The following is a 6,712-nucleotide window of genomic DNA, read 5'->3' as shown; positions in this document are numbered from 1 at the left end:
CCCTAAAAGTTTGCTTCAGTGGTAGTATTAGAAATTTTTAAATCAAAATCTGAAAATCAAGTGTAAACTCACTATCCCCATTGGTTTATCCCTAAAAGTTTGCTTCAGTGGTAGTATTAGAAGTTTTTAAATCAAAATCTGAAAATCAAGTGTAAACTCACTATCCCCATTGGTTTATCCCTAAAAGTTTGCTTCAGTGTGGGTGAAGTGCCACTGCACTGGGTTGAATTCCTTATGTACAAATACTTGTAACTTTTACTTGTCTCATAACTAATAATTCTTCCAGAAATAATACACCATTTTTCCTATGGTTTTGTTTTTCTTCAACCTTCAATCTTGTTGCATAGCCATTATCAATTTAAACCATCTTGATAATGGTGAACTGTATAATAGTCCACTGTGTTTCGGTTTAGTGGACTATGAGTATCAAGCATGTATGGTTAATTTATGGTTTAGTGTATTGTATTTTGAATTTTAAGGTTAGTTGTCATTTTGTTGTTTGGTTATTCTGATGCATGGTGATGATGCCAAGTAACCAGAGGGAATGCTGTGCAGTTCACCAGTACTTATAAACTCCAGTGACTTTTGTGCCATTTGCATCCTATTGCTAACCTGTGAATAGAACTTTGTCCTACTCATTGTCAGCCTATTTCATATTTTTTACACAACCTGATAGACCTCTTTATTTCTCCTGAGGATGTTCAATTACTTGAGTTCAGGTGATTGGCTGCTATGTTGGGAATAAAGTATTGTTCAGGTAGGGTGAAAGAAAGCCATACTCTAAATGCAGCACGGTACATTAATTGCTACTTGTTGGGATATTGCACCTATGTTTTTGGGCTCTAAACTGGCTGCTGATTAATTTTTGAGTACAATTTAAACTGTTGCTTTTGATTTGTTAAATCATTTATGTCTTGGTACCTAAACGCTTAGAGGATTTAGGTCACCTATGGAAAAATATCCAGTGCTCCACTTTTGTAAAATTAAAGACCTGAAGTCAAGAAGAGCAACTGTACTTCTCAATTGTAGTGCCTCTTGAACAAGTCTCCTGAGGGAGGAGGCACCTGTCCTGGTTGTATTTCTCCTTCCATCAAGCCAGAGCCCATTGCTTCTTCAGTTTCTTCCAAGCAGGAGAGGCCTTCAGATTTAGAAAAATGAAAGCCATTTTATGGAGAAAACAAACGAATTATTTCAACTGATTTTCATTAAAATAATCTATATAACTGTTTTGAATCCTTGTTCACGTTAACTGTTTCTTTTGTTGGTGGTTTGATCCTAAGATGGGAACATTCAGTTTGGGCAACATGGCTGAACATGTTCCTTCCCAAGAAAAATGAAGGAATTCCTTGCAAGAATAGACCAGTATTTCGTATAGTCTATCTCAATAGCTGGTCACCATCTCCCAGATGTCTTTGGCAAACTCGCTTCTTTCCTATATCTTTCTTCACAACAGTGGTGTGGAACAGCTGTTGTTCAGGGCAGTTAAGGTGGTGGTGTGGCTAAGGAATGGAGAGACTTAGGTTCTAGTCCATCTCTGTTCCTAGAAATCCACTGTTATCTCTGTGGACAAGTCATTCTCAGCCCAATCTACCTAATAAGGGTATTGTTACAGGATAAATTAAGATCTTCATGTGAGCCATCTCTTGGACAAAAGGCAAGCTAGAAATATAACAAAATACATTCATAAAAAAAATTCTGATTCTCATAAATTGCTATGGCAAATGTATTTCCTTGGCAATTGTTTGCATCAACAGCTAGTAAATATTGTCTAACTTTGTTTTAGTGATTGGCTGGATAAGTAAGTTAGGAACAATAATATAAACATTAAAAACACAGCCGTTTTAGTAATCCTGAAAAATCATCCACGATCATCCAAGTCCTATGCTCGTATATTATTCCAATGGTGGCTGTATCCCCAAGAAAAACATTCATATAATAAGCTAAAGATATTTAAGACAAAAAATGTGGCATCCAACTACATTAAAAAGCAACTAAAAGGTAATCAGGTATAACTGTAACTTAATAAATAGTTCCCACTATGTATTCATGTTGGTCAGACAAAAATGTTCAGTTTGTAAAATGGAATAGAAATGCAGACTAAATTATATATTTATGAAACAAAACAAATACACAGATAATCAATGCAATGATGTCTCTTGTGAAAAAAATGTTAGAAGTCTAGTTGGTTGCAAACTGGTTGCAAAACAAGACAATTGCACTTTTAAGCTGCATCAACAAAAATATAGTTACTTGTTCCAATTTACTATACATTGGTAAGATTCTCACTCCAATACTGTGTATGTAAAAAGCAGAATTTGGCTACTTTTTAAAGGTGTATACCAAATAAACTATAATTAATAGTTTATTGTAGAGAGAATGAAGAAATGGCCTATCTTGAGAAGGATGGCACGTACAGAAGGCAAATACCTGTTTTCTATCAATCAATGACAATAAAGAAACCTGTTGGGTATTATTTATCAAACCACAACTGCACCTACTTTTGCCACCCATTACAGTTCAGGCTTTTAGTATATATTATATCCCTTTTATCTCAAAAAATGCAAATGAACTTGGGACATATTTCTGGAGTAGAGAAAAAGAAACAGCATAAACCTCTTAAATCTATATAAGCAAGGATAATGCCTCAATTCCATACATGTTGTTTTTAGAATTATTTTATTTTTTATACCTATGAGCCTTCACAGCACCATCATAAAACAACCCATTTAAAATCATGGTCCTCCATAAATATTGAACACCCTAGAGCAGTGATGTCAAACTGCCGGCCCATGGGCCTGATGCATCATACAAAACGGCACCAACCCCATTGCCGGCTATGGAAAAAAAGTCACAATACGTCGCGACACATCACGTGACGTTGCGGGTTTGACACGCCTGCCCTAAAGCTTTGCATCCAGAACAAGTTCTTGTTCCATAAGGGAGTGAGGCAGCTAATTGTGAATGTCTTTGTACAGAATATCATGACAAAGATAAGACAATTCTATGTCTTCCCAGTCAAAACATCCAATCACTGAAAATCTGTCAGCACCAGACCAGAGAGTTATGGCTCTAGAAGCCAACATCTCTTTCTGCAATCCTTCACTTCATCAAAACAATTAGAAGTCCGAAGAGATTCTTATGGCTGGCACACAAATAGAGTATTCCAATTTCCCCCAAGTGTCCTTTCATAATCCAGTTTTTTACCTGGTTTTCTCTCATGACATTGTAGTGAGGCTTCAGCTCATATTAAAATGCTCCCTGCTTTTCCCTTTTACGGAATGGATTTTATGATGCTTATTAAGGGCAGCCTTCTGAATAAAGCTTTTCCCACAATCTAAGCATTCAAATGGTTTCTCCCCAGTGTGGATCTTCTGATGTCGGTTAAGATTTGAACTGCTACTGAATCTTCTCCCACAGACAGGACATTTGTGCGGCTTCTCTCCTGTGTGGACTCTTTGGTGACGGTAAAGTACTGAACTGGACTGGAATGTTTTCCCACAAGCAGCACATTCATATGGCTTCTCCCCGGTGTGGGTCCTCTGGTGAATGATGAGCTTGGAGCTAGAAAGAAAGAATTTCCCACAGACCAAGCACTTATGTGCTTTTCCTCCTATATGACGGTTCTTAACCACTGTGGAGCCCCGATTCAAATTTCTGCCATAAGCTCGGGAGGCATTTTGTTTCTTACCAGTGTCATTTCCTGTCTGGACTGTGGCTGCAATGATAGTTTTGTAGTCTCCCACATAAGGGACAGATGCATCAGCTTCACCTCCTGCCAAGGTGCTCTGTTGACATTTCAGTCTCTCCTGATTAGTTAAAGCCTTTTCCTGCACACAACACTGAGGAACAATCTCTTCTGCTTTCCAAAGAGACACCTCACAAGGCCCTGCTTGCGCAGAATCTTCAGCCACATCTGTCTCTCTCTCGTGTATAGTCATCCAGTCCTTACCTGCTGGAGAAATTAAGAAAAATTCAAATGACTCACTCATTGACCTTGAGAAAAACATAACTTGAAAACGGAAAATTATAGATAGTTAAGAAAAACTAGTAGCTTCTCTCTAAGATCTCATTCAGAAGGAAAAAGGAAAAGACATCACAGGACACTGAAGAAGCCTGGCATTTGTATATTTCTAACAACTTCTCATTAAGCAAAATTGAACAGGCAGGATCCTAGTTTACTTTAACATATATTTATGAGCCAAATTTAATCTCACAAAGAACATGCTTCTCCCATAGAACTACAGTATATTTCCGTGACTCCTTGTCGTTTTTCAACTTTTCATGTTCAAATCCAAGGCAAACCAATCCTCAAGCTCAGAGAACGAACCTTCATCCTCATCCTATACCCGAGTTACAGATATTCGCCACTATTGCAAACCATACTCTCCTGAGGGGGTATTGAGAGTGACTTGTTGGTGTCCTATCTGAGAAAGAATCTCACAATTGACATGTTGATCCACCTTTACTGAGCCCAAATGAGAAGCCTGTTGGGTCACATGCAGCCTCTGAATTCTTCTTTAATGGACCCAACAGGCTCCTTGGATCACACCATTGAATAAATCAGTGTGGCTTCTTACTTTTTGAGCCATGAAGGACTCATGCAGTAGTCACCTGAAAAAGGCTGAACACTTAAAAACAAAACAAAGAATCCTCTCAATAAGAAAAAACAAGACAGAAAATCTCTGTTCGTGTGCATGATATTTCACTATCCCACCCAAGAGTAGGTTTGCCAGCAACAATTAAATGCAGCTCTTGAACATTTTGTAACTATAAAGAACTGGATTAAGAAACAGAAGGGTTTCCAGCACTTCAGGGTTTCTACCTTCAAATGTTGAGACTCACTTCCTCTGACAGACAGCTTTGGCTATCTCCCCAATTCTTTTTCACAGTAGTCAAGCCTCTCTCTATTCCATATCAGCCTATTGCCTCTCAGTAGTGATGGAAGATGTACCATTGAAAGCTAAAACCAAGTTGGGTAGGTATCTATTTAATGCAGAGTGGGAAGTATTGAGATCAATCTGGTGCTCTTAAGGCCACACAGAATACTTTGAAGTGTGTTTCCAACCTCATAGAATGGAATACTGCATAGAAAAGGAAACAATTCCAAAAGAAAAGAGTTGTAGGATCATCTACCAAACCTCAAGACCATTGCTTAGCTTTTCCCCTATGTCATCCTTTTCTTAGAAAGCAATAAAGAAGTTACTAAATGTCAAATCTTTATTGTAACAATTAGGACTGGAGAAGAACAGCCAAGGAATAATCTCACTGATCTCAAATTAATATGATTTATTAGGAAGAGGTTGAAGTAGGAGCACGAGAATTCTGGCAAATAACCTTGCTGTCAAATATTGAGGGTAAATATAGGCAATTCAGAGATGTTGGATTCTCTCAGTGCAACAAGGAAGGCACCACTCTGTTTTGAGAAAACTAGCCAGGCTATACTTGGGTTTCATTTATTTAATAGTTACTAGCTGTATTATGAGTGTGGAAATCCTCTCTTAGATCAGGCTCTCTGAAAAGAAACATTATCAGAAAGCAGTCCAGCAGGAATTCAGATTCAAGACTTTCTTCCTTACCTAATAGGTCAGCATCACACTCCTCATCCTGCTTGGGTGTTTTGTAGAGTTGCTTCTGTTCAGTATCGGCACATTCTGCCTCAGAGAAGCTTACAGCCACTTTCTCAAAAGCATACTGCAACAAAAATAATGTAGAAAGTGTAAAACCAATTTTACAACCTTTTTTGCCACTGTTAAGCAAATCAGTGCAGTTACTAAGTGAACCATACAGTTGTTAGGTGAATCCAACTCCCCCCCCCCATGGGTTTTGCTTGTGGGAAGCCAACTGAGAAGTTTGCAAATGGCAATCACATGACACTGGGGCAAATCCTAAATACATGCTGATTGCCAAGCATCCAAATTTTGATCACATGACTATGGGGATGCTGCGACCAGACATAAGTGACTTTTTTCACTGAGATTGTAACTTTGAATAGTCACTATACAAAGAGTTGTAAGTCAAGGGCGGCCTCTACAAACAAGTTAAACAGCACCAGTTCCAAACACAGGTCTATAAGGAATTCTACTCTTACTCCTCCCCACTGAGAAAACTGCCATTTTATTCCTGCTCTTCGCTTTCTTATTAACAATCCGTGAGAGGACAGCCTATTTTCTGACCTGGCCTCCCTTGAAGAACTGACACAGCTATAAAGATAGTAAAATTCATCAGTTAAAATTGATGCCTTTTGCCTGAAGCTTCCTTTCTCTCCCATGAGATGAAAAAAAAAATCAAGATCTCAAACAGGATTTGTGCCACATAAGAGATTTATAAAGAAAAGGCCTCACCTGGTTTGTTTGTCTTTCAGTCTCCTGCTGTTTATATAGAAAATCTTCAGCAAAACTTACAGCCTGAGCACAAGTTTCTGGGCCATGCTGCCTCACCCAGTTCTGGATCTTTGGAGGCAGGATCATCAGGAACTGTTCCAGGACCAGCAGTTCCAAGATCTGCTCCTTTGTGTGTCTCTCAACCTTCAGCCATTGACAGCAAAGTTCTTGAAGTTGGCCATAAACTGCCCTTGGACCCTTGGCCTCCAAGTAGCAGAAACGTCTGAAGTGCTGGCGACTTTTCTCTCTGCTGACAGCATCTCCTCTCAATAGGGCTGCCTTGACCTTTCCATAATCTTCTCTGTCTTTGCCTTCCAACATATTGAAGGCTA

The 6,712-nt window shown here is 38.7% G+C and overlaps 1 pseudogene; it reads right to left on the bottom strand.

The window, feature by feature from the left end:
- Positions 1-3,236: 3,236 nt before the first annotated feature.
- On the bottom strand, positions 3,237-6,701 carry LOC107299373 (annotated as a pseudogene).
- Positions 6,702-6,712: the final 11 nt, after the last annotated feature.

Source organism: Protobothrops mucrosquamatus, unplaced genomic scaffold (assembly GCF_001527695.2).
Source record: "Protobothrops mucrosquamatus isolate PMUCROS unplaced genomic scaffold, P.Mucros_1.0 scaffold4840, whole genome shotgun sequence".
NCBI classification, from domain to species: Eukaryota; Metazoa; Chordata; class Lepidosauria; order Squamata; family Viperidae; genus Protobothrops; species Protobothrops mucrosquamatus.
The sequence above is the reverse complement of the archived record's forward strand: the minus strand, read 5'-3'. Positions and strand labels throughout refer to the sequence as shown.